Below are 27,853 nucleotides of genomic sequence, written 5' to 3'. Positions count from 1 at the left end.
CAGCTCCGGGAACGGCTTGTACAAGTCCTTCGTCGTCCACGTCCTTCCATCACCCTGCCTATGTAGGCGTTCTTCGATATCCCTCTTAGGCAACGCTCTGACTGCGTGTAAGTGCCCCGATGCGTTGGATACATCTTGTAAAATAATTTCCGAGAGCTTTACTTGGATGCGATGGAAGTCTTCTCTAAGATCATCATCTTTGATTTCCCCCGACATTTTAATGGGGTCTCGCTTACTAGGTGGCAGAGACATCATCTCTGCATCCTCGACAAACCCTTTAAGGTGATGGAGGACATAGAAGGCCTCCTTAATGCTGCCAGCTGGCTGCTTGATACAAGGGAAGTCGATCACGTGCTTGAACCCGGGCTTTTTAGTGTCTGGCCTGATATATTGCCCATTCTTGTCGAAGGTGCCTCCATTTTTGGAGTAGCCAAGGATAGCCTCATCGAGAACACCCCTTATTCTCTTGTAGTCTTTCTTCGTCGTCGTACTCGACGAGTCGAAATACTCGGGCTAGTGACCACTTCGGATCTAGGATGATGAGTGTGCGGTATTTGTCCCTGCTCAACACATGCAATTGAAATGTAATGTTGGAAATGATCGGCAATGGAAGAAATATATAAGAAAGCATAAGTTACGACGGCCGTGAGCGGATGTGTACTTACTCGGGAAAGACAGGCAGAAGAATGGTGTTGCTCTCTTTGTACATGAGCATGAAGTTCTGGAGGTACCGCACCGCCTTGGTCCGTGTCCTTGAGCCGTCCTGGAGCTAGCTATCGCGCATGTAGTAGGGATCCGCTACCGCGATGTGGCGGGGTCTCTCTCTGTTGATCTTCATCTGAAGATTGATCGCGTATAGGCGGACCAAGTTATAGTCGAGCCGTTTCGAGTGAAATAGGTTGAAGACGTCCTCGAACGCTATGAAGAAGATATCCGTGGGGTCTTCATTGACGAAGTTCTGGTCGGACGGCACCTTGACCGAGAACGCCGGGTAATTTGGATCCTTTTCTTTAAGAAGGACGCTCTCTAGATAATTAATAGTGTGCTGCAAAGGGAGCATTGGTCCACTTGCGAGGTGTTCCATGTCCGGAGGCAGTATCGGTTTACCAGCCTCATGACACCGGGGCAAGCCATCCGGTGTAGGTGGTACCATGTCGTCGGCCCGGATCCTCTTAGGAGCAGGCTGGCTCGAAGATGCGCCCTTCTTGGGTCCTCTCTTCCTTGCCTTCTTCACCTAACCTACTGGGGGTGCTGGTGGTGGTGCTTCGGGTGCTGCTGGGGTCGGTGCTGGTGGTGCTTCTGAGGTTGCCGGGGTTGATTTGGGTGGCTCCCCGATGATCATCTTACGCAGCGTGTTAGGGCTGAAAACGGTAGCAGGCTTGACTTGAGCTGGATTGCCAGCCTCCGGAGGAGTGTCTTGAGAAAAACCCGTGAAGACCAGGCGCTGCTTCATGACTGTAGTGGGACGACCAAGTTGATCGCCGTGAGTGCGGAAGGCTTGTTCATCCATAGGAGGCATGTACATATCTTGGCTGCAGGCGCCAGTGTTGATGTAGGCATCGATGTCATCATCCTCATCTACATCGTTGCCATCAAGTGGCGCCATGTCATGGACCTTACGTGGTGGCGGTTGCGATGCCGCCGCTTGGCGTACCTTGCGTCTGGTCGACGGTCGTTCCGGTAGCGCTCCCAACAACTGTTTGTGGCGTGTGGTGGTGGCGGCGATCGTCGGTTCCTTCCGGGTGGCAGCGGTGACCGCCGGTTCCTTCAGGGTAGTGGGGGCGGCGACCGCCGTTTCCTTAAGGGTGTTGTCGGCGCTGGCGATCTTGGGCCGGATGATAGGGGAGGTGGCGCCGGTGCTTTTCTTAGCACTCGGAAGACCCCCCGACACGAATCTGGTTCTTCGGCCATTGCATAAGCCATGAGGTGCAATCCCCAAGGGACAAAACGTCGCCCTCGTCTATCCCCGGAGGTTCAAAGGAGGGGATGGCATAGCGGTACTCCGGCACTACCATTACCAACTTGACCTTCACCACGTTTTCCTCCAATGCATTGCCGTGCATAACGCGGGAAGCCATGACGATGCCGCTAGCAACTTCCACCAACTTGCCGCCGGGCTCCACCGTTTGCAGAAGTATGCACTGTTCATCATGAGTCAGGGGCGCCATGTTGAGCATCGTGAGATGGCAGTCACAAAAGGCATATATAGTTAAAGAAGATGACGCCAAGGAGTAACTAATGAGTTTACCTTCTGGATGGCGTCGATCTCGGCTACTGTCGATACAAGGGCGGCGGTTGGGGTCACCGTTCTTGTCCAAGTCTTCCTCATAGGCGTCTCCTTGCATTCCTACGATTCTCCTCTTGCCCCTCCTCACGACAACACGGTGTTATCACCAGAATTTGACCGGATCAGAGGTGGGCCGCGATTGGAGATGGGCTTGAAGGATATACATAGAAGGAATACGTGAATCGGCCTTGTGTACCAAGTTTGGGCTAATTGCCCGTGTATCTGTATTATAGTAGATCGCATCTTAATTTAGAAGTTAGAGTTTTACCCGTGCACGGTTAGGTGCACGCCTGAATTAGAAAGTCCCCTGGACTATAAATATGTATCTAGGGTTTATGAAATAAACAACAATCAACGTTCACCACAAACCAATCTCGGCGCATCGCCAACTCCCCCGTCTCGAGGGTTTCTTCCGGGTAAGCACCATGCTGCCTAGATCGCATCTTGCGATCTAGGCAGCACATGTTTATTCGTCTTCCATGCGTTGCTCGTGCTGAAGCCTTTTTGATGGCGAGCAACGTAGTTATCATAGATGTTTTAGGGTTAGCATTGTTCTTCGTATCATATGCTATCGTCGTGCAACCCTTGAGCATCTAGCCGCCCTTACGCCTATCTTGGGTGTAAGGGCGGCACCCCGCTTGATCATCGTTTAGTAGATCCGATCCGTTATGATTGCTCCTTGTTCTTCAAGGATTAGTTTAATATCTGCATTGTTAGGCCTTACAAACGGGTCGAAGGATCCAGTGGCGCGTAGGGTGTAGTTTGCTAGCCCTAGACAGGATGTTCCGAGGATCAACTTCGTGTTGGTTTTTAGGCCTTGTCTAGGGTCGGTTTACGATCACCGTGCGTGGCCGCGAGGCTCGATCACGAGTAGGATGTTCCGATTATGCGGTGAAAACCCCAAATCGTAGTAGGTCGCTTTAGCTTTATCTTGATCAAGCAGGACCACCATCCGATCGTACACCTCGTACGTATCATGGGTGGATCGGCTCTTTGAGCCGATTCACGGGACAACCCGAGAGCCGATCGAGGCTCGTATTTAACGTTTACGTGTATGCCATGCAGGAAACTAAGCGAGGCATCATCCAACACCTTCCTGACCAGGTATAGGTCAGGTGGCACGCCCTTGCATCAGCATCGGACGTGCGTGCAGAAGGCTTTGCGGGCCGTCGCTCGGAGGGACCAGGGCCAGCCGTAGTCTTGGGAGATTCCCGGCTCTACGGTGTTGCCCGTCGCTGCCCGCCGGTGGGTTTCGACCGCAACACATTCGGCACGCCCGGTGGGACAATCTTCGACATCCACCGCATCGCCATCTACATCCGAGATGGCGGAAGGCACTCCGGTCAAGTACGAGGATCCGACCGAGGAGCTCAAGAAGAAGCATGACAAGATCAAAGCGAGTCCTCGAAGCCGACCTCATCGGCTCTTTTCACGTAACCCGCTCACATGGCATCAGGTGGAAAGGGTTCTCACCTGAAGGCGCGCTCGATGGAGTGGACCTGTCCGCCCGTCGAAGAACGCACCGAGTCGCTGCGTCGAGGAGATCAACTTCATGGTGGCTCATTCGCTGCACCGCCACTCCGAGAGCCTCGGTGAACACTTTGGAGCGTGTCGCTCGCGCGTGATCCAGAAATCATGAGCCATCGGTATTCTCCGTCGGGACCAGCTCGGGGACTTACCAAGGAGAGATGCCACTCCAGTCCCGTCCACCGCTGCCGTTCGCGTTGGCAGCACCAGAAGTGCTGAATTCATCGGCATACGTCGTCTACAAGATTGGTGGTGACCCTAGTGACTACCAATTCTTACATGAGGCGCCTAAGGAGATCCCGCACGGATACACGTGCGCCTACGTGCCGGACTGCAGCAGCTGGGCGCTCTCAAACCAGGCTGCAACAGCAGGGACTTCTGGGACAGCAGGAGGAACGTCGGGAGCAGATCTTGAGAAGCAGACGTGGCTGGCTAAGTACGCCACCCCGACAAACCTCCAGAGCTCAGCTCCTGCAGTTGGCTCAGAGCCGGAAAAGCAAGCATGGTTGGCTAAGTATGCCACCCCGGCGAATCTCCAGAGTTCGACGCCTGCAGCCATCACCGCGGATCAGATTTGTACAATTCTGAAAGACCAGTTCGGCATGATGCCGAAAAGGAGGACAATCGGCTATTCCAAGCCGTACCCCAACGAGTACGAATTGATCCCGCTACCACCCAAATATCGGCTCCCTGATTTCACAAAGTTTAATGGATCGGATGGTTCCAGCTCCATCGAGCATGTGAGCCGATATTTGGCACAGCTGGGCACGATCTCGGCATCGGACGAGCTGCGTGTGAGGTTCTTCGCACAGTCCCTCACGGGATCGGCTTTCGGGTGGTACACATCGCTACCACCAAACTCAATCCGGACTTGGAAGCGGTTGGAAGAACAAGTTCCACGAGCGGTATCACTCGCGAGGCTTCCGAGGCCGGCATTGCCGATCTAGCACAAGTACGACGGAGCGCGGGAAACAGTGGCGGAATACGTCCGGCGCTTCAGGACCGTTAGGAACCAATGCTATTCGGTTCATGTAAGTGAAAAAGAAGCGATCGAGTTGGCGGTGGTGGGTCTCTCATCATCGATCAAGGACGTGGCCTCCCAAGCAGTACTACCCTTCACCGGCGCACATGGTGCGAAGGCTGTCGGCATATGAATAGCGCCACCCGGATGTTTACCGGGATAAATTCAAGCGTGCGGTGGTCCTGGTTGAGGCGGACGAAGATGAAGGTGCTACGGGAGATCAAGAGGTAGCGATGGCCGAATGGGCTCGGGGGCAAGCCCCGTGTCCCGTAAATGGGTTAAGCCACAAGGTCCTCCAAAAGGGTTTGACTTCGACGTGACCAAAGCTGAACAGGATTTTCGACCTCTTACTCAAGGAGAAGCAGCTAAAGGTACCCGAAGGCCACAAGATCCCCACGGTGCGGGAGCTGAACGGAAAGCCATACTGCAAGTGGCATAACACGTTCACCCACGCCACCAACGACCGCAGGGTGTGGCGTCGGCAAGTCCAAATGGCGATAGAACAAGGGCGGCTGATTTTCAGCCGGTACGCCATGAAGGTCGACACACACCCCTTCCCCGCCGTTAACATGGTGGAGTATACTTACCATGGAGGGTGCCACCAGATTTCTCGTGCAATATCAACATGGTAGGACCCGGGCACCACTGCGGTAAGGACGGAGATGAGGGCAAGCTGCTCTCATAGCAAGGACACAGAGGAAGCCGCTCCACGCGATCGGCTCCGTCAAGATGGCAAGCGCTACATCACAGAGGGAGAAGTAAGGAACGTAAGATATCAGCGACCTCTCTCTCATCACCTCCTCAACAAGTATGTGGGTCAATATGACCAACGCTGGCGGTACAACGACGATGATGAAAAAGATCGTCTGGCTATGGACGACATGAGACGCCGTCGGCATGATCGTGACGAGGAGAGATATGAGCGCCACGCCAAGGAAAAGTCGAGAGAGCAAGACGACGTGGATAGGCACTGGGACTGCCCCTTCTTCAGACACTGCTGGGATTCAGGAATGACCCGATTGCCCACAATCGACAACTGCCCAGAATGTAAACAAAAGAAGAAGGATGCAGCTAACGTGTCCGTGTTCAAACGTCTAGGGCCTCTCCCGCCTCGGAACAGGCATGCTGAGTCCGCTCGGGTGGAAGATCTCGAGGAACTAGAGGACGATGATGAAGAAGAAGACAAGTATCATCGGCCAAGGTGGTGCCCTGATGGGCTCAGCCGTTCCCAAAAGCGAAGGGTTCAGCGTCTACGTGGGTTGGAGGAAGCTGAAAGGTTATACCTGCACACGTTGAGGAAGGCGCGGCCTGATCTGGCCGCTAAAATTCAGCGAACCCTGGACGAAGAAGGTCGGCCACAAAGGAAAGAGTGGCGCCCCAGACAAAAGAAAGCCGACGATGAGACATCGGCTGGCACAAACATGGTGTTCATCCTTCCAACGGAGTTTAGTGCTCCAGGATTAGACGAAGCACCTGTGGCACAACTTGACTGCGGCCCACGGCCGGTCATCTTTGAGAAGCCACGAGAGAGAAGCTACAGGCATCCGAAGGCCCTGTACTTGCGAGGTTACATCAATGGGCAGCCTGTCAACAAGATGTTGGTGGACACCGGAGCGGCAGTTAACATTATGCCATACTCCATGCTACGTCGGTTGGGACGCTCTAGCTCGGATCTGATCAAGACCAATGTGACACTGAGCGATTTCAACGGCCAAGCATCTGACGCACAAGGTGTTCTGAACGTGGATCTGACCGTAGGAAGGAAAACTGTCCCTACGACGTTCTTTATTGTCGACAGCAAGAGCTCCTATGTCTGTCCTACTAGGGAGAGATTGGATCCACGCCAATCGTTGCATTCCATCCACGATGCACCAATGCCTAATACAGTGGGATGGAGATGAAGTAGAAGTCGTCCACGCAGATGATTCAGCCGAGATTTCAACGGCTGGCATGAACGTTTGGGAGACGTCAGGCCAAGAGCCACTCTCAGGCATCAATTTGGACGACTGCGAGCGCATCGACGTGACAAAGGACGGGGTTAGGCTGGTTTTATCCACCGGTCTGACCGTGTAACAACAGCAACATCTATGGACAAACATGGCGATGCCGATCCATGTGATCGGCCCCAAGGATCTATGGAGGAACATTGCAAAACCTTCATCGAGCAAGCAACATGGAGGCCGATTCCAGCAATCAGCCAAAATTATCCTCACCATACCTTCTGCCTGGGTTCAGCATTTGATCCAACAGGGAATACCTGAAGAGCCGATACCCTCAATTACTTGAAAGAATCGGCTGGGGGGCACCTAGGTGGATAAAACACGAGGATATGAAGTGGAAGTGTCTTTCAAATGCCCAGCAGCCCAAGATATTCTTTGATGATGGGTATTGAAGTATGGGGGGCCGATACATAAATCGGCCGTAAAAAATTCAAATTTTTTTTGAGCACAGCCGATGCGCAGACATCGACTTAAGGATAGAAGGCCGATGCATGGCCATCGACTCAAGAGGAACGACTGTTATAAGCAGAAGCCCAATGGAGCAGGTATCGAGTTACATGGAGAGGCTCTATTTGAAGAACTCCTCAATGGAATTGTTTGGTGGCTTAGATCCTCTCTCCAAGAACCCCCAACTGCTTTCTGCAAGTATTTGAGTCCGCAATATCAGCTGGGGCAAGTTTGAGGGATCACAACCCTGACCAATACCAAGAACAGCATGGACGTGCAGATCAGGTTAAGGATGGGTTGCATCAATCTGCCAAAGGTAAGGAGCCGATCTGATCAGCAAGACGCAGGAAGTGGGCTGGAAAAGCTCGGGGGCAACTCACCCTAAAGGTTCTCTGCTCTGGGGAGCCGATTTTGGTTGAAATCGGCTGGCTCTGCATTATGACTTGGAAGCCGATGGTGGCACATTTGGTTGGCTCACTGCTGTTCTCGCCTTGATTGAGGCTCGGGGGGCACCTGACTGCATAGATATTCTGTACTTAAGAAGCCGATTGAGATTTCGTCGGCTGGCCCTCCATCATAATCTTCTTCAAGGGGATTGCGCAGGGTTGAAGAATATCACTGAAGAGAATATCACTGAATATCTGAATATCCAGAGGTATCGGCTTCAGCATCAAGTCGTTGCAGCAGCGGTTCTGGGGCTCTCTTAAAGGCGTAGGTCTTCGACATTGTCCACCAGAACTCAAGGGCATCAGTTGGTGAAATGAAGGACTGATGCGTTAGCATCGGCTCATTGAGCATTAGCTAAGTGATGATCGGCAGAATTAGCATTAAGGAAATTGGCAAAATCAAATTGGGAGAAATTCTTCATTAATAAACAAGATTTCTTACAAAGAAATAGCCGATTGCTCAAGGAGGGAAGAACAAAAGAAGGGTCTGTTGACCAATCTGGTACTACTGGACCTACACTAGTAGATCCTATCTACGGGCCGTCACTGCCCTCGTCGTCGTCCTCGGAGCTCTCATCGGCACTACTGCCGGTGGGCTCCTCGTCGCTGCTCCCGTAGCCCTCTACGGGAGCTTCATCCTCCTCGTCATCATCGCTGTCGTCGTCGTCCCACCACATGCGGAGGCGTTTCGTCGGCGGGTAGCCCTCGAGGGAGTCGTCGTCGTCTTCCTCCTCCTCTTCTTCAGAAGAGGGGCAGCTGTCCCAGGGGAACAAATCATCCTCGCTTTCGATTCCAGGTTCCCCATCGGCGAGGAGCGGGAGATCTTCATCCCCGCTGGTCAAGGACTTGTCGTCCTCGGACCTGACGGAGGAGGCGTGGTCTTCCTGGTCCCATTCTTCTGGTGCGCGTATGTCCTCCGGCGTCTCGCGGGAGGAGGAAGACCCATAGGAAGGACCGGAAGAGGAAGAGGAGGAAGAAGACATGGTGGCGCAGGAGGGTTTTTTGGGTGCTAATGCAAAGAGGATGAGGGAGAAGCAAACTGTTTGGAACGGTTAAATAAAAGGGGATATAGTGGAGGTTCAATGCCACAGCAGTTTCCGAGGAAGTGGTGCCCAACAGAAGAAAAAATAAATTGTCAGGCCACGCGGAGAAGTGGAGGAGGCAAGGCATCATGATGAAGGATACTGCGGCAGTTCTGCTCTGCCACCACATGACCCGACGAAGAAAAAGCAGAGTGATTTTGGAAATGTCATTTCCAAAACCAGGGGGGCATGTGTTATCACCAGAATTTGACCGGATCAGAGGTGGGCCGCGATTGGAGATGGGCTTGAAGGATATACATAGAAGGAATACGTGAATCGGCCTTGTGTACCAAGTTTGGGCTAATTGCCCGTGTATCTGTATTATAGTAGATCGCATCTTAATTTAGAAGTTAGAGTTTTACCCGTGCACGGTTAGGTGCACGCCTGAATTAGAAAGTCCCCTGGACTATAAATATGTATCTAGGGTTTATGAAATAAACAACAATCAACGTTCACCACAAACCAATCTCGGCGCATCGCCAACTCCCCCGTCTCAAGGGTTTCTTCCGGGTAAGCACCATGCTGCCTAGATCGCATCTTGCGATCTAGGCAGCACTACGTTATTCGTCTTCCATGCGTTGCTCGTGCTTCGAAGCCTTTTGATGGCGAGCAACGTAGTTATCATAGATGTTTTAGGGTTAGCACTGTTCTTCGTATCATATGCTATCGTCGTGCAACCCTTGAGCATCTAGCCGCCCTTACGCCTATCTTGGGTGTAAGGGCGGCACCCCGCTTGATCATCGTTTAGTAGATCCGATCCGTTATGATTGCTCCTTGTTCTTCAAGGATTAGTTTAATATCTGCATTGTTAGGCCTTACAAACGGGTCGAAGGATCCGGTGGCGCGTAGGGTGTAGTTTGCTAGCCCTAGACAGGATGTTCCGAGGATCAACTTCGTGTTGGTTTTTAGGCCTTGTCTAGGGTCGGTTTACGATCACCGTGCGTGGCCGCGAGGCTCGATCACGAGTAGGATGTTCCGATTATGCGGTGAAAACCCCAAATCGTAGTAGGTCGCTTTAGCTTTATCTTGATCAAGCAGGACCACCATCTGATCGTACACCTCGTACGTATCATGGGTGGATCGGCTCTTTGAGCCGATTCACAAGACAACCTGAGAGCCGATCGAGGCTCGTATTTAACGTTTACGTGTATGCCATGCAGGAAACTAAGCGAGGAGGCATCCAACACCTTCCTGACCAGGTATAGGTCAGGTGGCACGCCCTTGCATCAGCATCGGACGTGCGTGCAGAAGGCTTTGCGGGCCGTCGCTCGGAGGGACCAGGGCCAGCCACAGTCCTGGGAGATTCCCGGCTCTACGGTGTTGCCCGTCGCTGCCCGCCGGTGGGTTTCTGACCGCAACACACGGCTAGGCCTCGACGGATCGGTGATGAAGAAGCATTGGTCAACTTGGCTACCGAGTACCCATGGCTCATTTTTCGCGGATCCGTTCTTCGATTTTGCATCGGGTATAACGATGGTGGTGAAATATCGGCCTTCTTTTTCGACCTTCTTGGCCCATCTCACACGAAACATTGGCACCGGCTCTCCACAGTAATTGAGCTCCCATATCTCCTCGATCCTTCCAAAAAATCTTTCCTTGACATTAGTCTCGTCATCGGCGTATGACAGCATAGTTACTCTTGAGTTTTGATTTTCACTATTTCTGTCCTTTTCCTCGGTGTAGAATCTGTAACCGTTGATGTCGTACCCCTGATAGGTCCTTACATTATGCTCGGGGCCCTGTGATAAGGTGTATATGAGTTTTTCATCTTCGGTAGAAGGCCTTTTTCTCTGTGCTTCAACCAGTTGAGTTTGCTTGAACCAACGCGTGAAGCTGGAGTTGTGCTCTTTGGTTACATCACCCATCTTCCTCGGCCGGCCCATATCGATGTAATTCTGCTCGATCATGCTTTTGTGCTCCTGCACGAAAGGTTCGATCAGTTTTAAGTGTTGTAGCGCGACCCGGTGAGCCCTGTCAAAGTCGTTGCGTCGATTGGCAATGCCGACATGGACTGAGCGGTAGCCCTCGCGGTGACCGACTCCAGCCAGCCTGCCGAGGTGCATCCTGGGGGGTAGACCAACATGATCCTCGTCGTCCTCGGTGCTTAGATAATTCTGGCAGAAGGAGATGCACTCGTAGGTTAGAAACCCCTTGGCCATGCTTGCGTCTGGACGGGCCCTATTGCGAACGTATCCTTTCATGACACCGTTCTGCCTTTCGAAAGGCATCATGCTGTGGAGGAACGTCGGGCCGAGCTGCTTGATGTCTTCAACGACATGGAGAAGGAGATGGACGCATATATCACATAATGCAGGCGGGAAGTAAATCTTGAGCTCACATAGTATCACCACGATCTCATCCTGTAGCATCTTGAGATGCCTCACGCCGATCGACTTTCTGGTGATAACGTCAAAAAAGTTGCAAAGGCCAAACAGCGTATCACGGACGTGCTCGTCCATTATGCCTCGGATCGCAACGGGAAGTATCTGCGTCATGAGAACGTGGCAATCGTGAGACTTCATCCCGGTGAACCTCTTCTTCGCTACGTCCAGATATCTGCTTATATTCCTCGAGTAACCGTGAGGAACTTTCACTCCTAGGAGGCACCTGAAAAACTGCTCAAGCTCCTCCGGACTCGTTGTGAAGCAGGCAGCGGGAAGCAGCACCGCGTTCTTCTTAGCCCTTTTGCGGAGACGTTGAGTCCCTTCCGTCTGATCATCATTCTCATCATCGTCGTCGTCAGTATCGGGGGCTTGAAGATCTTTCCTGATGCCAAAATGTTTTAGATCGTATCTTGCTTTCGGCCCATCCTTGGACTTTTCTGAGTTGCAAAGATTGCCAAGGAACTCTCGGTAACATTCTATGTAATGTGCATGACATCGAGGTTGTGGGGCGTGTGGAGGACCTTCCAGTACTCCAAGTCGTGGAAAACATATCTCGCTTTCCATACACCGAGCAGCGGCTCTGGCTTTGGTCGCTTCTTTCCCGGCGCTGGGCACTCCTTCCAATTTTTCAGAAGATCATCGATTTCTGCACCGCTCCTCGGACGTGGGGGTCCATCGGGCTCATCTTTACCATTGAACAGGTCACCGCGTATTCTCCACGGGTGATCCAAGCGAAGCCACCTTCGAGCACCTGGGTACACGGTTTTCGAGGACCCTGGATCCCTTGGTAGCTGTAGATGCGGGGTCTCGTCCATGCACTTCACACAGCCGTTGAACCCGTGGCCGACCTGGGCAGATACATATGCGTAACCAGGATAGTCCGTGACCGTCGTGATCAACGCGGCTCTCATATCGAAATAAGTTCTAGTGTAGGCGTCCCACGTACGGGGTGGCGTGTTCCACAACGTGTCTAACTCCTCTTTCAGCAGCCCGAGATACAAATGCATGTCGACACCTGGTTGTTTCGGCCCCTGAATGAGAATACTCACGTGTATGTACCTTTGCTTGGTGCACAACCAGGGGGTAGGTTGTAAGGCCATACAAACACAGGCCAGGTGCTATGCGTGCTACTCTGGTTGCCGAACGGATTGAGTCCATCAGTGCTCATACCCAGCCTGATGTTCCTTGCGTCGCCCCCGAACGTAGCAGGGAAGGCGATGTCCAGTGCTTCCCACTGTCCAGCGTCTGAAGGGTGTGTCAGCACATAGCCCATCTCCGGATCTTCTTCGGGCTTCTGCCTTTCCGCATGCCATTGCATGAGCTTTGCTTCCTTAGGGTCCACGAAATACCGCTGCAGACGGGGAGTGATAGGAAAGTACCATACCACTTTTCGAGGTACCTTCTTGTTCCCAACCTTGTACCGTCCGTGACCGCACACCGGACATGTGGTTCTGTCCTTGTACTCGCACCTATAAATCACACAATCATTAATGCAGGCGTGGTATTTTTCATGCGGTAGGTCAAGGGGGCACACGACTTTCTTGGCCTCCTCGATACTACTTGGCAATGTGTTCCCCTCCGGGAGACGATCGTGCCAGAATTTCAAGTTCTTGCTGAAGCTGGAATCGGTCCACTTGTTCTGCGTCTTCATCTGCGGGTAATCAAGCGTTACATGCAAGCGTGTATCCTGCGGATGGCACCCAGGAAAGATCGGAGTCATCCCGTCTTTCTCCATTTGCGACAGCTTGGCTCTCTCTCTAGCTGCAACCCTATCGTTGCTCGTCTCCTGGAGGAGCAGATCTTGAACATGAGAGTCCCGCAAGGCCGAAATTAGCGGGGTCGCGCCGGAATCTTCTTCTTCATCATGATGATCTTCTCCGCCGGCATCTTCTTCTTCATGATGATCTTCTCCGCCGACTTCTTCTTCATGGTGATAGTCCCCGTCGACATGATGATAGTCTTCTTCATGATGATAGTCATGTCGCTCGACATGGTCTTCATGCGCACCATTTGATGGGGCCGGCCGCGCCTGGTTGTCTTGCATGAAACCGCGCCTCAGCAGGTGCTCCTCCATAAATCAATTTTCATTTTTGGAGTGCCCAAATGGATTTTTATGAATCTATGAGAAGTGCAATATGTAGTTGTACCAAACCTATCCGCAAAAGTAGAAGACCACCTCTATACAACGGTTCACAGACGTGCTGATGAAGATATCTTTCTAGGAATTTAGGGTATTTTTGGTGGTCTCCTGCATATTTTGGAGGAAGCGAGCCAGATTTGAACTAATCGTTAACTTCCACTTGTTCTGCAAAAATCTTTTTTAGGTCTACAACAGAGGTACGATGTCATTTCTTTCCTAGCCATGAAAAACCCATTTTTTATTTTTCAAGTGTTGGAATGGTTTTTTTTTATGAAGCGTCTTCTATACTATGGTTCACATACCTACTGATGGTGCGAGATTTTAGGAAATCCATGCTGATTTCTACGGCAACATGCCGATTCCACTAGAAGCGGGCTGAACTAAGCGTCTACTTTCGGTTGTTCAGGATATTTTGAAAAAAAAAGTGTACAACGTGTTATTTTATTAGAGGTACAATGTCTGTGTAGGCGGAAAAGTTTTCCGGCGCAGCAAAAGCCACGAAAACAAAATACTATCAATCTTTATCTAGTGCCCCCAGGCACTCGTCAAAGACCCGATTCTGTCGCGTCGCCATTAAGTGTGTCCAACGTGAGCTGTTTGTAAGTGTTTTTTTTTACACTTGCAAAGCTGGGCAGTTTGCCTAGCGTTTTCTTTAGGCAAAACGGCTGTTTGCCGAGTGCCTCATCTTTGCCGAGTGTTTCCTTGGAATTTGCCGAGTTCCTAGTTTTTTGCCGACTGTTTTTCAGTTATTTTCGAACGCAAAACACTTCGCCAGTACAGAAATACGGCAATGCTGCCTATTCCAGTAGTGTAAATGGTTCAAAATAAAGCATAAACACCAAATGACGAGTAATTCTATTTTTATTACTATTTTATTTCACATTGCGTATGAAAGAAATAGATTTGTGCGTAGCTGGAATAATTGTTAATTTTTCGTGAGGTTGCTGGTGGCATGCAGCACCATGGTCTCAATAGTGAACCCGGGTCCAAATCCCATCATCACACCCCACTCGCCACCCTCTCCGTCCTCCTCCATTCGCCGCCGTTGCTCATCGAGCACGAAGATCACCGTTGCGCCAAGCATGTTCCCGTACTCTCTTAGCACAGTCCGGCTCGCCGCCAACTTCCCCGGCTCCAACCGGAGAGCCTTGTCGACGTGGTCCAAGATTGCACGGAGGCCAGGGTGCACCGTCCAGAAGAGGTCTTTCCACTCCACGGCAACTCCAAGCTGCCCGAACGCATCAGACAGACACCGTTCCACGTTCTCCGCTGCTATCGGCACCAGCTCCCGCCTCAGAATGTGCCCGTCAAGACCAGCTTCCGTGATCCGCATGGTGAGCACGTGATCGGTCCCCGGCACCACGGTCTGCGAGGCAGACACCATCTCGAAGAGCGGGCACTCGGCCGGGTAGAGCACGCCGGCGTCGGCGCCAACGATGACCGCGCCGGCGCCATCACCGAACGACGCCTGGCCGACAAGGGTGTGGGGGTAGTCCTCCTCTGGCCCGCGGAAGGCGACGATGGTGAGCTCGACGCAGGCCACTAGGACCCGCGCCCCGCGGTTGTTCTCGGCTATGTCCTTGGCCAGGCGCAGCGAAGCGGAACCGGCGGCGCAACCATTGAGCTGGAGCATCGTGCGAATGACGGACGGGCGGAGGCCGAGCAGGGAGGCCAGGCGGAGGTCGGCGCCCGGTGCGCCCGCGCACGAGCTGGTGCTGAGGATGAGGTGGGTGATGTCGGTGGCTGGACGACCCCACTTGGCTATGATGGCCTTGGCCGCGGCTGACGCCGCGAGCTCTGGAGCCGTTGCAGCCGTGATCTCCAGACGGTCGTTGAGGGACGGCTGCTGGCGGTCGAGGAAATGAGGGTGTGGCTCGAGCAGCTCCTCCGTGTGGTGAAAGAAATGCTTCTCCGTGCCTGTGCTCTGGCCTGAATGTTGATTTAGTAAATACACATATAAGTATTTTCTCATTTTCGTTTTGATCTCCATAAAGTATAAACACATTTGTAAACTTTGTGCTTACACATATTGTTGAGTTTCTGTTTGAGCTCCGTGAGGTGCTCGCTCCTGGTGACGCGGAAATAATAATCCGGGTACTCCTCCTGGGACACACAGTTGGGCGGGTTCGCCGTGCCGCTGGCCCGTCCGCGTGCTGCGAGCGCCGGATCTCAGCCACGGTGCTTCTCAGGGTACTGTTTGCCATGGCCATGATCTAGAAGCTAGCATGTACATGCAGACGGAGGGAAAATTGATGTATTAGAGTTGATTTTAAAGTATAAAAACAGTACTACCTCCATTTCATAGAATAAGCGTATTTATTTATAGAAAAGTCAAGCTAAGTAACTTTGACCAATTCAAAAAAAAAAACTGTCAAGAACCACGATAGTATGTAGATATCACATAACAATATATTGCATGATGAATCTGACGTAGTCACTCGCTTCTTTTCTCTTTCCCTTTTTCCCTTTTTTCCTTCTTTCTTCTTTTTTCTTTTTTTTTCTTTTTTTTTTCTTTTTTTCTTTCTCCTTGTTTTGGTTCTCTTTTCTGTTGGGTTTCATATCTAGCATATCTCAACTTGCTTGGGAAAAAGGCTTTGTTGCTGTTGCTGTTGCTGCTGCTGCTGTTGTTCATGAATCTAATGTTGTTGAGCTTGGATTGTACATATTAACACTTTATCCTAAGAGCTTGATCAAACTTTATGTAGTTTGACTTTAAAAATAATAATATAAACCTTATTTTTTGAAATGGAGTTAGCAATACAGTACCACGCATACAACTCATCATTCTCTCGCACCACTAGTGAGTAACACACACAAAGGCGCGCAACGCTCCCATGTGCATGTTTTCAGAATGTCTCCTTTTGTGATTAGAGAAGACGTGGGAAAATAAAATAAAGAATCCTTGGACGAATTTTTCTAAAAAAAATTACAAAAAAAAGTGAGAACACTTTGTTTTGGTCCAGTTTCTATTCGATCTTCGACCTGTAGCAGGGAGAACCGCTAACTCTGTCACAAGGCACCTGATTTTTGGATATGGGTTATCAGAAACAGAAATAGTGTGAGACTTACTAAACTGTGAGATTTTGGTTCTTTGAAACAATTTGCCCGAAAAATTGTCGTTTTGCGATAAAATTCCCATATGGGTTGTGGTTTTGTAAAACCCAGGCTCCAAAAGTTGTGGCTTTGTGAAATTTGCTCTAAAATAAAACCCCCATGGCGCATGGATAAAGACTTTTGGTGCATTAGAAGGGTGACGTAATTATTATACTTTTTGCGAATAGGGTGAAATAATACATAGCTATCTACCGTACATACAATGTAAATATATTATATATGGAAGAAAAAATTGGGGAAACAACCTAGACGATAAGAAACGAGTACAGACGGGAAAATACCAATGCCTATAAGATGAAGCGCCCAGTGCAATGATAAAGAGATGGATCGATTAGCTGGTTAGGTGCTCTAAGATTGTTTGCTTTGCGAGATGCGAGGGATTGGACTGTGTTGATAAGGGCGGGATGAGGATGCCGACGGTAGCATACATTGCATGCACCAGCCATTAGGTACTACCGATGCTCCTCTCAGAGATGCGCACACGATTAACGTTCGACAACGTACGTATAATTAATTCGATCCGCAGATGCTTGGAAACTGATTGCGAACATGCGGTAGTGCATGACCTGGTGAGAGTGAGACTTTGTAACTAGTCCCATGTGGAAGCATAGTGAGAGCAACCTAAAAAAATATGGGGTAGACTCAGGGACATCCAACTATTGGGGGACGCGGACAGGTTGGTTTGGCGTTGGACGACGGATGGACAGTATTCAGCTGGATCCTGCTATGACACCCTTTTCCAGGGGGCAATCATCTCGGGGTCCCGGAAGCTCATCCGGAAATCCCGGGTGCCACCAAGGGTGAAATTCTTTATCTGGTTGGCCTGCCTCGACAGGTGTTGGACGGGTGAGAGACTGGCACGGCGGGGGCTGCCGCACGCGCCGAGATGCCCGTTGTGTGATCAGTCTACCGAGACCATGAGGCACCTTCTTACAGGATGTTCCTTCTCCAGGACAGTGTGGTTTGAAGTCCTATCGTGGATCCGATCCACCTCAGGCCCACCCACGGCTGAGGGTGACTTCGCGGAGTGGTAGTCGCTGGTGGTGCGGACCGCCCCTCGCCAGCTGCGCAAGGGCACGTCGTCGGTTATCATGCTCACGGCATGGTGGATTTGGAAACACCGGAACGCGGCGGTCTTTGACAATGCGCGACCTTCGGTGGCATTGGTGTTTAACGACATCGCTGCCGACGCGAGGCTTTGGGTGGACGCGGGAGCCCGGGGTGTGCGCCAGCTACTCCCCTAGTCTAGGTTCTTCCTTTTTCTTGGGTCGAGTTGTACGGCGTGGTGTGTCCGTTCCTCGGACTTGTATATAAACTCTTCTTTATCTATCAATGGATCGAAACGCAAGGCTTTTGCGTTTTCGTGAAAAAAAAAGAGCAACCTAAAATTTATCACGAGCTAACACCAATTTTTCAACGAGCAGGACCCACCAAGGAATAAACAACCAGATTTATTGCAACACATGCTCCCAGCCCCCTTTTCTTAAAGAAAATTCTTAGGCCAGGTAATGAGGCATGTGATGTAAATAACACTATGCTTTTTTTTTTGGAGATCGCATCTCATCCCTCTCCTGAGTCAGCTCCCTCTCGGGCGGCTCTGGAGAAGCCCTCCCATCTCAAAACCCCCTCCGCCTCCAGCCCTGCCCAACTGGCCACTGCTGCTGCCCTCTCCAGCAGCGGTAGCGGCGCCCTCCGCGTCAAAGACGTCGGCTGGGATGGCGGGGTGTGGCTCGATAGGTTCCTTGGGAGATGGGGGAAATCCGATGGGAGCATAGGGTGGCGCGGCTTTCCGGTCGGGGTGTGAGGCCCTCCGTCGGTGTGGCGGCGACGAGGAGGTGGTGCGCCCCCAACGAGTCTTCGACGAGCTTGGCGGCGTGCTGGATAATCGGGCCGAGATCTAGGCTGAGGCCGATCTCGCTAGATGGGTTCAGCCACAGACTCTTCGGATAGCCAGCACCTGCACCCTTGTGCCTGGACTGCCTCTTTCCTCTCCGGCCAATCCTCCATGGAGGCGACTGGCGGCGAGGGGGGCTGCTTGTCTGCATGGTTGAATAAAGGTGGTTGTCCTAGGGTTTCTCATGTGTGAAGATGAAGACCTACCTGAGGCTGGGGGGCTTTCTTAATCTGGCCAGCGTGTTGAGTTCTGTAAGGCTCTAGGCGAATGTAACGGTGCATCTTATGCCTGGAGTTTGCTAGAATGGGTGGTATTCGGTCGTGCGCTTCCGTGCTTTTATTCCTGCCGTTTGGTTCTGGAGGGAGCGGCGAAGCTCTTTTCTTTCTTGCCACCATGTGACATTTTGGTCCATGGTGAAGTCAGGCGGAGAATAACATGGAGGCCGGATTGGAGGACTAGCAATGGAGGTTCGAATCTCTGCGTTGTTGAGGGAGTTGCTTGGTTTTCCAGGTTTCACGGCAGCAGTATGTAAATGGGGGTGGCATCACATGTGAAGTTCAGACTTCAGAGTCTTACCTTTCAGGGTGAAAATCCAAGGTCTGGTCTTAATTGGTAGTACCTGGGAATGGCCTTCTTGAAGACATTGATTTGAGAGCGGAGACTATCTTCAGGGTGAAAACCTAAGATCTTTGATCGGACGACGATGGTGCATGTGCATGGTTTCCTTCTTGTGCTATGCGGCGACGCCCGCACCAAAGCCAATCCGTGCGGCGGCCAATCCGTGCGGCGGCAATGCAACTTCCAAAATAATCCCACGCTTTTCCCTCTTGCTGCACCGCCGCAGCAACTGTGCACCATGTGTGACATGACATGACCCCACATACCCATGTGAGACGACGGGACTCCTGCATGGCTCGACAATCCAGCAACAAAAATAAATCCAGTGACTTTTCCTGGATCAACTAATCAAGAAATCACAGTAGTACTTGAAACCACTATAACAACTAGGAGTATAAGGTACACTTAGACTGATTGCCAGATTAGTTACATTTATACTGCCAGATTAGTTTTACTTAGCTACGAGATTAGTACGACTAATTGCCATGTTAGTTTATCTAGCTGCCAGGTTAGAGCCCACGTTAATTTTATCTAGCTGCCAGAATGGCAGTATAGCACCGATTGATTGCCGGGTTAATTTTACCACTGGTGGAAAAAGGGCCAATAGTCGCGGTTCGCAACGGCCATTAATACCGGTTGCACAACCGGTATTAAATAAGCGGGACTAAAGCCACCCCCCCTTTAGTCGCGGTTGCTTACGAACCGAGACTAAAGGCCGGTTCTTCTGGCCAACCGCGACTAAAGGCCGGCGCAGGTTTAGGGTTTTAGCCCCCCCACCCTAAATCTGGTTTCTTTTTAATTTGTATTGTTTTATTTCTTTTATGTTTTATTTTAATTTTGAAGGAGTTTCACATATTCTACGGTACGACAAACATGCATATGAATGTACAATTTCAAACAAATTTGAAATTAGAACCAAAAAGAATTCAAGAGGAATATTCAATATATATTCAATATCGGATGACCATATACAATTTTGAACAAGTTTCCATACATAATTTACTGCATCTGAAGTTCTACGTCTTCGTAATAGTGTTCTCCTTTAGGATCGATGACTTCCCTCACGAACCATCCAGCTAGTTTCTCTTGAAGTGGTCGGAAGCGAGCTTCTGGACTAAGCATCTTCCGGAGGTTATTCCTCTTGACATTGTTATCACACGGAACCCGCTCAGAGGTGTATCTCCGGATCATCTCACAAACATAGTATTCACATAGATTGGTCCCCGGTGGCTGAATATCCCCAGTCCCAGGCATTGACCTTTTAAATTGTAGCTCTTTTTTGAATTCACCGACCTTTTCATCTGTGAACCGTCTCCAAACCCTACGAGGCAAAGAAAATTAAATGAACAAGAGAGTTATTAGTTACTTGATATTAGGAAATGAACGAAATAGGCCGATCGATATAGAGCGCAAATGAATGAAAATAATTACTTCTGCATCATTCTTCTCATGTCGGCCCAAAGCTTTGCATCCAGATTCAGAGAGTCGTGGACGAGAACTGTGGAGTTGTGAAATTGAATTACTAGCAGAATCCAGTGGAACCTGCGGACACGATACATGCACAGTCATGCATAACTCATCGATTAGCCACATACCATGCATGGAGTAAACAAAAGAGAATGTGCTCAAGACAGAAACACTCACCCAAAATGGTAAGGAAATAGAATATCACTTTTGAGTTCCTGCTTTGTAAGAAACCGCCACAGGTCTTCCTCCACGTCGGCGGGGTGATTTTTTTTAACACATATCCATTAACAATTTGTGGGTCAACGAACCCAACATCATGGATGTTCCTTATTCTGCATTCCCTAAGCTTCATTCTGCATAATAGCGTACACAACAAGATAGTTAGGACAATATATATATATATATATATATATATGACATATATGAATATATATATATATATATATATATATATATATATCGTTTAAAAATTGTGAACCTTCTAGGGGAACAATACCTTTTGTTTTATATGATAGTGATCATTTCTTCAAGAGTTCTTTTTTCAAGTTAATTTGAACCCCTTCTCATTAGCATTAGCATAGTTTGTAGATATAGCTAAGGGTGAGTATAGATTTTAATTGTTTATCAGGAGATTGCATATGATACCTGATGCTTATTGTTTTTGCAGGGCCATTGTCTGAAGAAACCTGATGACAGACGTGGAGTTCTTTTGGCATCCGTCTAGTAGTTGTTCGCACACGAACACGTCACCGTGTACCCTCGACGCCGAGCGCGATGCGCGGCAGCACGCGCCGAGGGAGGCTCGCCGGAAGCGCGATACGCAAGACAGTCCAGCGAGCGCTTTTGTGACCCGAAACCCCGCTCGCCCGGGAGGGACCCCGTCAGGGCTTGCGGTGGCTATGGGCTGCCCTAGGTCGGCCTGACCGCCCCTAGGACCTCGTGGGTTCGCAGCCTCCAATCTTGAAGAACAACGAAGAACGAGAAGAAAGATACAAGGGGAGAGAGATAAAAGTAGATGAACACGAAAAAGTAGTAGATTGATTTGTTCGATTGGTGTTGTTTCAATCGGCCGTCACCCCTCATGTATATAAAGGGCGGCTGGACTTTCCGTGCAAGATGAAGGGTTGGATTCACGTCCAAAACCCTAGTTTGAGTCCAATTCGGATGGCTTGGACCGAACTTTTCAAAACTGTTCGGTTTAAAACTGGCAGTACCTTGCGTCGCAAGTTTGAGGCAGTAAACGACCTCAAATCAAAATATCGTAAACAACAAAGTTGTTCGCGTCGAAAAAACGAAGAACTTTCATGTTGACCACTTTTCCATCCGAGCTCATCTTGATCACTAAATTGAGGTCGCAAGAAAAACGATCAATTCCGACTTTCTGTCTCAGCCCCAGCCTCAGCTCGCGCCTGACCTTAGAGCCCTCTATGGTCGAGCGCCTCAAACTCGGTAATTCAGGTTTCAGCTGTATTTTGGCTCCACAAGTTGCATACTAGCTTGGATCGCGATGACTCAAAAACCAAAGTTGCTTGTTTCGACGAGACGCACAACTTTTGTTTATACCACTTCTTCATTTGAGGTCATCTTAAAGGAGCTCTAATGGAAGCCTTCATATATCGATCCTCGAGATCACCTCTGACTGCCAACATAATCGGCTATCAAGCCGGATCATGGCACAACTTGATATGGTGGACATGATGTCTCCTAAATGAGCAATATATCTGTCACGCCGAACGCCGAATTATGTTCTTGATTAGCCATCTGCCCAAAACGAGTATCAACACATGCCCCCCTGTTTTCTGGCAGAGCTTGCATGCCAGAAAATAACTTTCTCCACATTTTGCCCAGGACGATGTCAACACTCCATCGGCCATTGGTTCTCAGGACGATAATTTTATATCGGCCATTTATGTTCAGCGTGGTCGCCACCTTGGTAGAACTTCTTCAAATAATCACCTTTGAGAACAACCACTTCATCTTAATGATTGATGGATATCCCAAATACTTTCAAGTACATCTCCCATAGCGACCCTTGCATGATCTTCATCCAAGCACTTCAAAAGAATACCGTCAACTATTCAGCGATAAAGCTTATTGTCCATTAATGCACACTTAAAAGCCATCTGCCGAACAGCTATGTCCGTCCTCTTGCTAGGATCCTGCAAATATTCAACAATATGTCTTTCCAATCTTCTTGTTTACCTGCACTAGATCCTTCATTAGTGACCGAATCAATGGTATTTAATTCGGTCTTAGCTATGACAACAAGAGCAAACATGGGCTTATGAGATATATGAAAATGCCACAATTAACATGGTAGCCAGATGCTTGTTGTGCTAACTCATTTGCATTCCAAATGTCTTGCCTAGATATATGAGAAATGCAAGGTAGAAAGTATATCTAGAGATTGATCAAGATACATATTAAGTGATTCGTCGAAACATTGGTAAACCTTAGATTTTTATTATACTACTACCAACGAATCACTAGAAGCCTCAATATGTGTAGCACCTATAGCAAAAAACAGTTCTAGCACGAATAGCAAAACTTCATATTCGGCTTAAGATAATCTAAGCGGCCTAACAGAACCATTAGGAGATAAATAAACAATACCAAAGAATTGGCCATTGCTTTCAAAAAATGAAGCATCATCATACTATCTCCATGGTACTAGAGAGACAAAATCAATAAACATATTATGCTCATAATCAATACCCAGCAATGAAATTTAGAACAATTTGGCCTTTCATAGATTTACAGATTCATAAGCCAAATTGCAAAAGCATAAGCATAAGCATAATATTCAATAAACGCATACCTTGTCTCGGGTTTCAATAGGACTAGGGACGATGTTAGCACAACACATCGTCCATGATTAGATAATTCTCTCAGGGCGATAGGATAAGTATCGGCCATGTGTTGTTTGCCTCAAAGGCTTGTATAATTCATCCACCAAAGTATGTATAGCCGAAATAAACAAAATAAAACAACTCTTATTATGAACTCGAAACATTTCGGCCTCTCAGATTAGCAACAAAATTGCAACTAATCAAACGAATAACGTTTTGGTAATACCCTTTGATGATGTAAAGAATTATAATGCATCCACGGATTAAAATAAGACCATGGAGGGTAACTGATCATACCTGAGGATATGCTACATGGCATAGGCATAAATGGCATGGCTGAATAATATGTATGATGTGCTGACCGAAACCTCTTAGTATATGATAGAAAATTCTTTCTTGATCGTTTGCTAGTCTCGGTCTTTTCTTCCTTCATCCTTATCTCTATTCTTGCAATAGGAACTTGCACATCCTCCTTACTTTGAGGTCCTTCCTTAGGGACCCATGCCATGTTCTTTGTCTTTAGCTTTGCGGCACTAAGCCCTTTCAGCTTTCTCTCTTGCCAGCTTGTTAAGCCGAGTGGGCATCCCGGCTGTGATTTAGTTTTGCACATTAGCGTTTCTTCCTTAGCCTCTGGCACTTTCAACTTTACTTGTTCAGATTTGGCACTTCGAGCTCCAGCAATTACTTGCTTCATATTTTTGTCTTCTGTCGCCAAGATCAACTTGATCGGCTCTTTTTTATTCGAGATCGAATCTGAAACATCACACTTACGGTTATCCTTTTTCACTTGATAAACTTGCTTGACCGTCTCCTTCTTGTTCGTTGAGCTCCTAACCGATTCCTTTTTATTGAAACGGTCTTTGACATGTGATTGTTGTTCAGATTTTGACCTTCTTGGAGCTGCATAATTTGGGTTAGATGATCTATAGTAAGACGGATAATGTGCCCTTGGGTCATACATGTGATCCCATGATGGATATGGATAACAATCGCCATAGGGAGGTATCCATGACATTGGCATTGGTGGCCTAAAGGGAGGATACGAAGCTGTTGCATTGAACTTCTCCCATTGACAATCCCAGTCTTTAGACTTTCGCCTTGGGGGTGATCTCGATGACTTTCCAATACTTGGCCGATAAGAACTCCTTGCTTCACTCTCCTTCTTATATTTCTCCAATAACACTGTGAAAGTGACTTTAGTTTTCTTACCCTTGTGCTTATCACGGCCTTTGTCCTGTTTCGTTTTGCGTCCAGCGATCTTTGAATTTTATTGTTGCCCCCCAGTGCTTGATATCCTTGGTGTAGCTTCAATGGAACACCCAGCTTCAAGAATGTCTTTAATATGCTCTTGAATAATTTCTTTACTTGAGAGTGTGATCCCATTATCTCTAGTGTGTACCTTCTCATCATCATATGAATCGGCTAGAGGTAACTGATGCAATAACTTTTTGCCATCAAGACCAATCGAAATAGATTGGCCATCTGTTTCTGTTTCAACAAATTTTAATCGTCCTTTATTAATGGCCGATTGTACTATTTGATGGAACATGATGCAATTCTGAGTACAGTGCTCAAACGAATCATGCAACTTGCAATAGATTCGTCCTTGTACTAATGGCTCAACATTGTGATCAAGAATTCTAATATAATCACTCTTCAGCAATACATCAAAGATATGATCACACATGTTCAAACTGAAAGTTCACCTTTTATCTTCCGGCCGATCTTGCTGTGAGAACGGCTTTGCAATTAAGCAACCAAATGGTCCAGATTTTACATCACCCCATTCAGCTATGCGTTGATTTTCGCAGTCATTTTCCGATGTGTTTGAATATGGTAATATACCAGCATCGGTTTTCTCCAAAGATAATAACCTTGGCTTTAAGTTTCTGAAACCAAAATAGTTATAACACACATGTCTCACTTGCGACCAAATGTAAGCCAAGTATGAAGTAAGCAAAGCTACCCATGTAGATATAAAATTCAAATGAAATAATGTGGAAAGCCTTGGTTGCAATAAGTTTTCACTATCGGTCTCTCTAAATGGCACAACATGTTGACCGATATGCCTAGTAACCATTTTACTGCTAACAAATAATTTACAGTTCACGATTGGTCTTTTGATATTTCTTCTAAAACTATTGCTAATAGATGCATGAACAATATATTTTTGACCAAATCTGAAAATAAGTAAATTATTTGCTGGGGATACCTCTTTGAAGACGTTAGTAGAACAAGATGGTTGTATGTCATGAACAATAACTTGCCCCACCTCTGGATGATTTTCTAACGCCTTGTCTTCTTGCTGTTTTGAATTCTGTACATCTTCACTTTGATGCTCTTCATCAACCGAACATTGTTCGGCTATATTTTTCTGCTGTTTACAATCGTCGGTTTTATTGGCACATAATTCATAGGGCAGCATGTAAGCTCCCTTACATCCAGAAAAGTCAAGCATGGTTGTTTTGCATTCACCATGATCTTGCTCGATGAAGCTTGCATTTTTTGATTCAATAGAATCAGCACATGTACTTTTTGATTCGGTTTCTATAACCGAATTAACCATACTAGCTGAGTCATTCTTATTTTCTTCATGGATCTTATTACTATTCAAAGCTTCTTCTTCTTGTTTCGATATTTCAGAGGGTTCAACTTGATTGCTACATGGAGGAGAGGATTTGGATTCTTCAACCAGGGTAACATTATCCTGAGGATTCTTCTTGATCATTGCATGGAAAAATTGTAGATCTTCCTCTTCAAGTTTTTTCTTGTACGCTTTATGCTCCTCCTTGAGCCTCTTTTCAAGTGCATCAAACTCCTCCTTGCGCTTATTTTTTAGTACTTCATAGCATTGGCGTTGTTCCTCCGATAAATCATCAAACGTAATGACCTTATCGACGTTAACCTCAGCTTGACATTGTTGCGATATGATGCTTGTTTTCACTTTCGGCAATGAAGTGTTGCCGAATCTTTGTAGTTGTGAAGGACAAAACCTGACATTGCATGCTTGACGCTCTTCTTCACGCTTCTTCTTGTATGATTCATAAGCATGTATTGCTGCAAGATCACATGGATTTTCTTCTTGTTTTCGGCGAAGAGCATTAAGCTTCTTGAACTCAGCTGCAAGTTTTTCCCTACAATCATTATTACCATACGCTGCAGCACTAGACGAAGGCACCCGAGCTTCTATTGAATTTCCACTTATTCGGCTATAACCATTGTGGAGGTGTGGAGCCGAATTATGGATATCTCCAGTTGCATATGGTGCTGAAAAGTTAGTAACATAAGGTGCAACATATGATGGTTCAGGGTAATTGGCCAAATAGCTAGTAGTCGCATGTCCAATTTCCCTATCCATCGGCATGTATGCAGGTGAAACAATATAATCTGAACTATCTACCGATGAATAAAACGATGAAACACTATCTTGCAAGTTACTGAAATTTTTAACATTGGATGTTTCATATTGATTAACTGAAGTCATCATGTTGTTCATCGGCATATGAACTTCTGGGGTTGCCGATGCATGAGAAGTCGATAATTGTTGCAAGTTGCTGAAAGTATGGAGATTATTTTGCATCGGCTTTTGCACATAGTAAGACCTAGGGTTAGCCGATACAGCACATATACCAGAGGATCTAGCAACATCAATATAAGAGTTGTTTGCATCTACATAAGAAGATTGGGGATTCATGATACCGTTCTAGATTGCAGCCTCTTGATGACGCTCTTTTCGTAGCAAGAACGGGCTGGAGACCGTTCGAAGCTTCGTCCCCAGCGGAGTCGCCAAAAAGTGTGTTTGCACACGAACACGTCACCGTGTACCCTCGACGCCGAGCGCGATGCGCGACAGCACGTGCCGAGGGAGGCTCGCCGGAAGCGCGATACGCAAGACAGTCCAGCGAGCGCTTTTGTGACCCGAAACCCCGCTCGCCCGGGAGGGACCCCGTCAGGGCTTGCGGCGGCTATGGGCTGCCCTAGGTCAGCCTGACCGCCCCTAGAACCTCGTGGATTCGCAGCCTCCAATCTTGAAGAACAACGAAGAACGAGAAGAAAGATACAAGGGGAGAGAGATAAAAGTAGATGAACACGAAAAAGTAGTAGATTGATTTGTTCGATTGGTGTTGTTTCAATCGGCCGTCACCCCTCATGTATATAAAGGGCGGCTGGACTTTCCGTGCAAGATGAAGGGTTGGATTCACGTCCAAAACCCTAGTTTGAGTCCAATTCTGATGGCTTGGACCGAACTTTTCAAAACTGTTCGGTTTAAAACTGGCAGTACCTTGCGTGGCAACTTTGATGCAGTAAACAACCTCAAATCAAAATATCGTAAACAACAAAGTTGTTCATCTCGAAAAAATGAAGAACTTTCATGTTGACCACTTTTCCATCCGAGCTCATCTTGATCATTAAATTGAGGTCGCAAGAAAAACGATCAATTCCGACTTTCTGTCTCAGCCCCAGCCTCAGCTCGCGCCTGACCTTAGAGCCCTCTATGGTCGAGCGCCTCAAACTCGGTAATTCAGGTTTCAGCTATATTTTGGCTCCACAAGTTGCATACTAGCTCGGATCGCGAT

General features: G+C 48.3%; 1 pseudogene; it reads right to left on the bottom strand.

Moving 5' to 3' along the window:
- Positions 1-14,259: 14,259 nt before the first annotated feature.
- Positions 14,260-15,544, bottom strand: LOC124656424 (annotated as a pseudogene).
- Positions 15,545-27,853: the final 12,309 nt, after the last annotated feature.

This window comes from Lolium rigidum, chromosome 1, assembly GCF_022539505.1.
Source record: "Lolium rigidum isolate FL_2022 chromosome 1, APGP_CSIRO_Lrig_0.1, whole genome shotgun sequence".
Lineage (NCBI taxonomy): Eukaryota > Viridiplantae > Streptophyta > Magnoliopsida > Poales > Poaceae > Lolium > Lolium rigidum.
The sequence above is the reverse complement of the archived record's forward strand: the minus strand, read 5'-3'. Positions and strand labels throughout refer to the sequence as shown.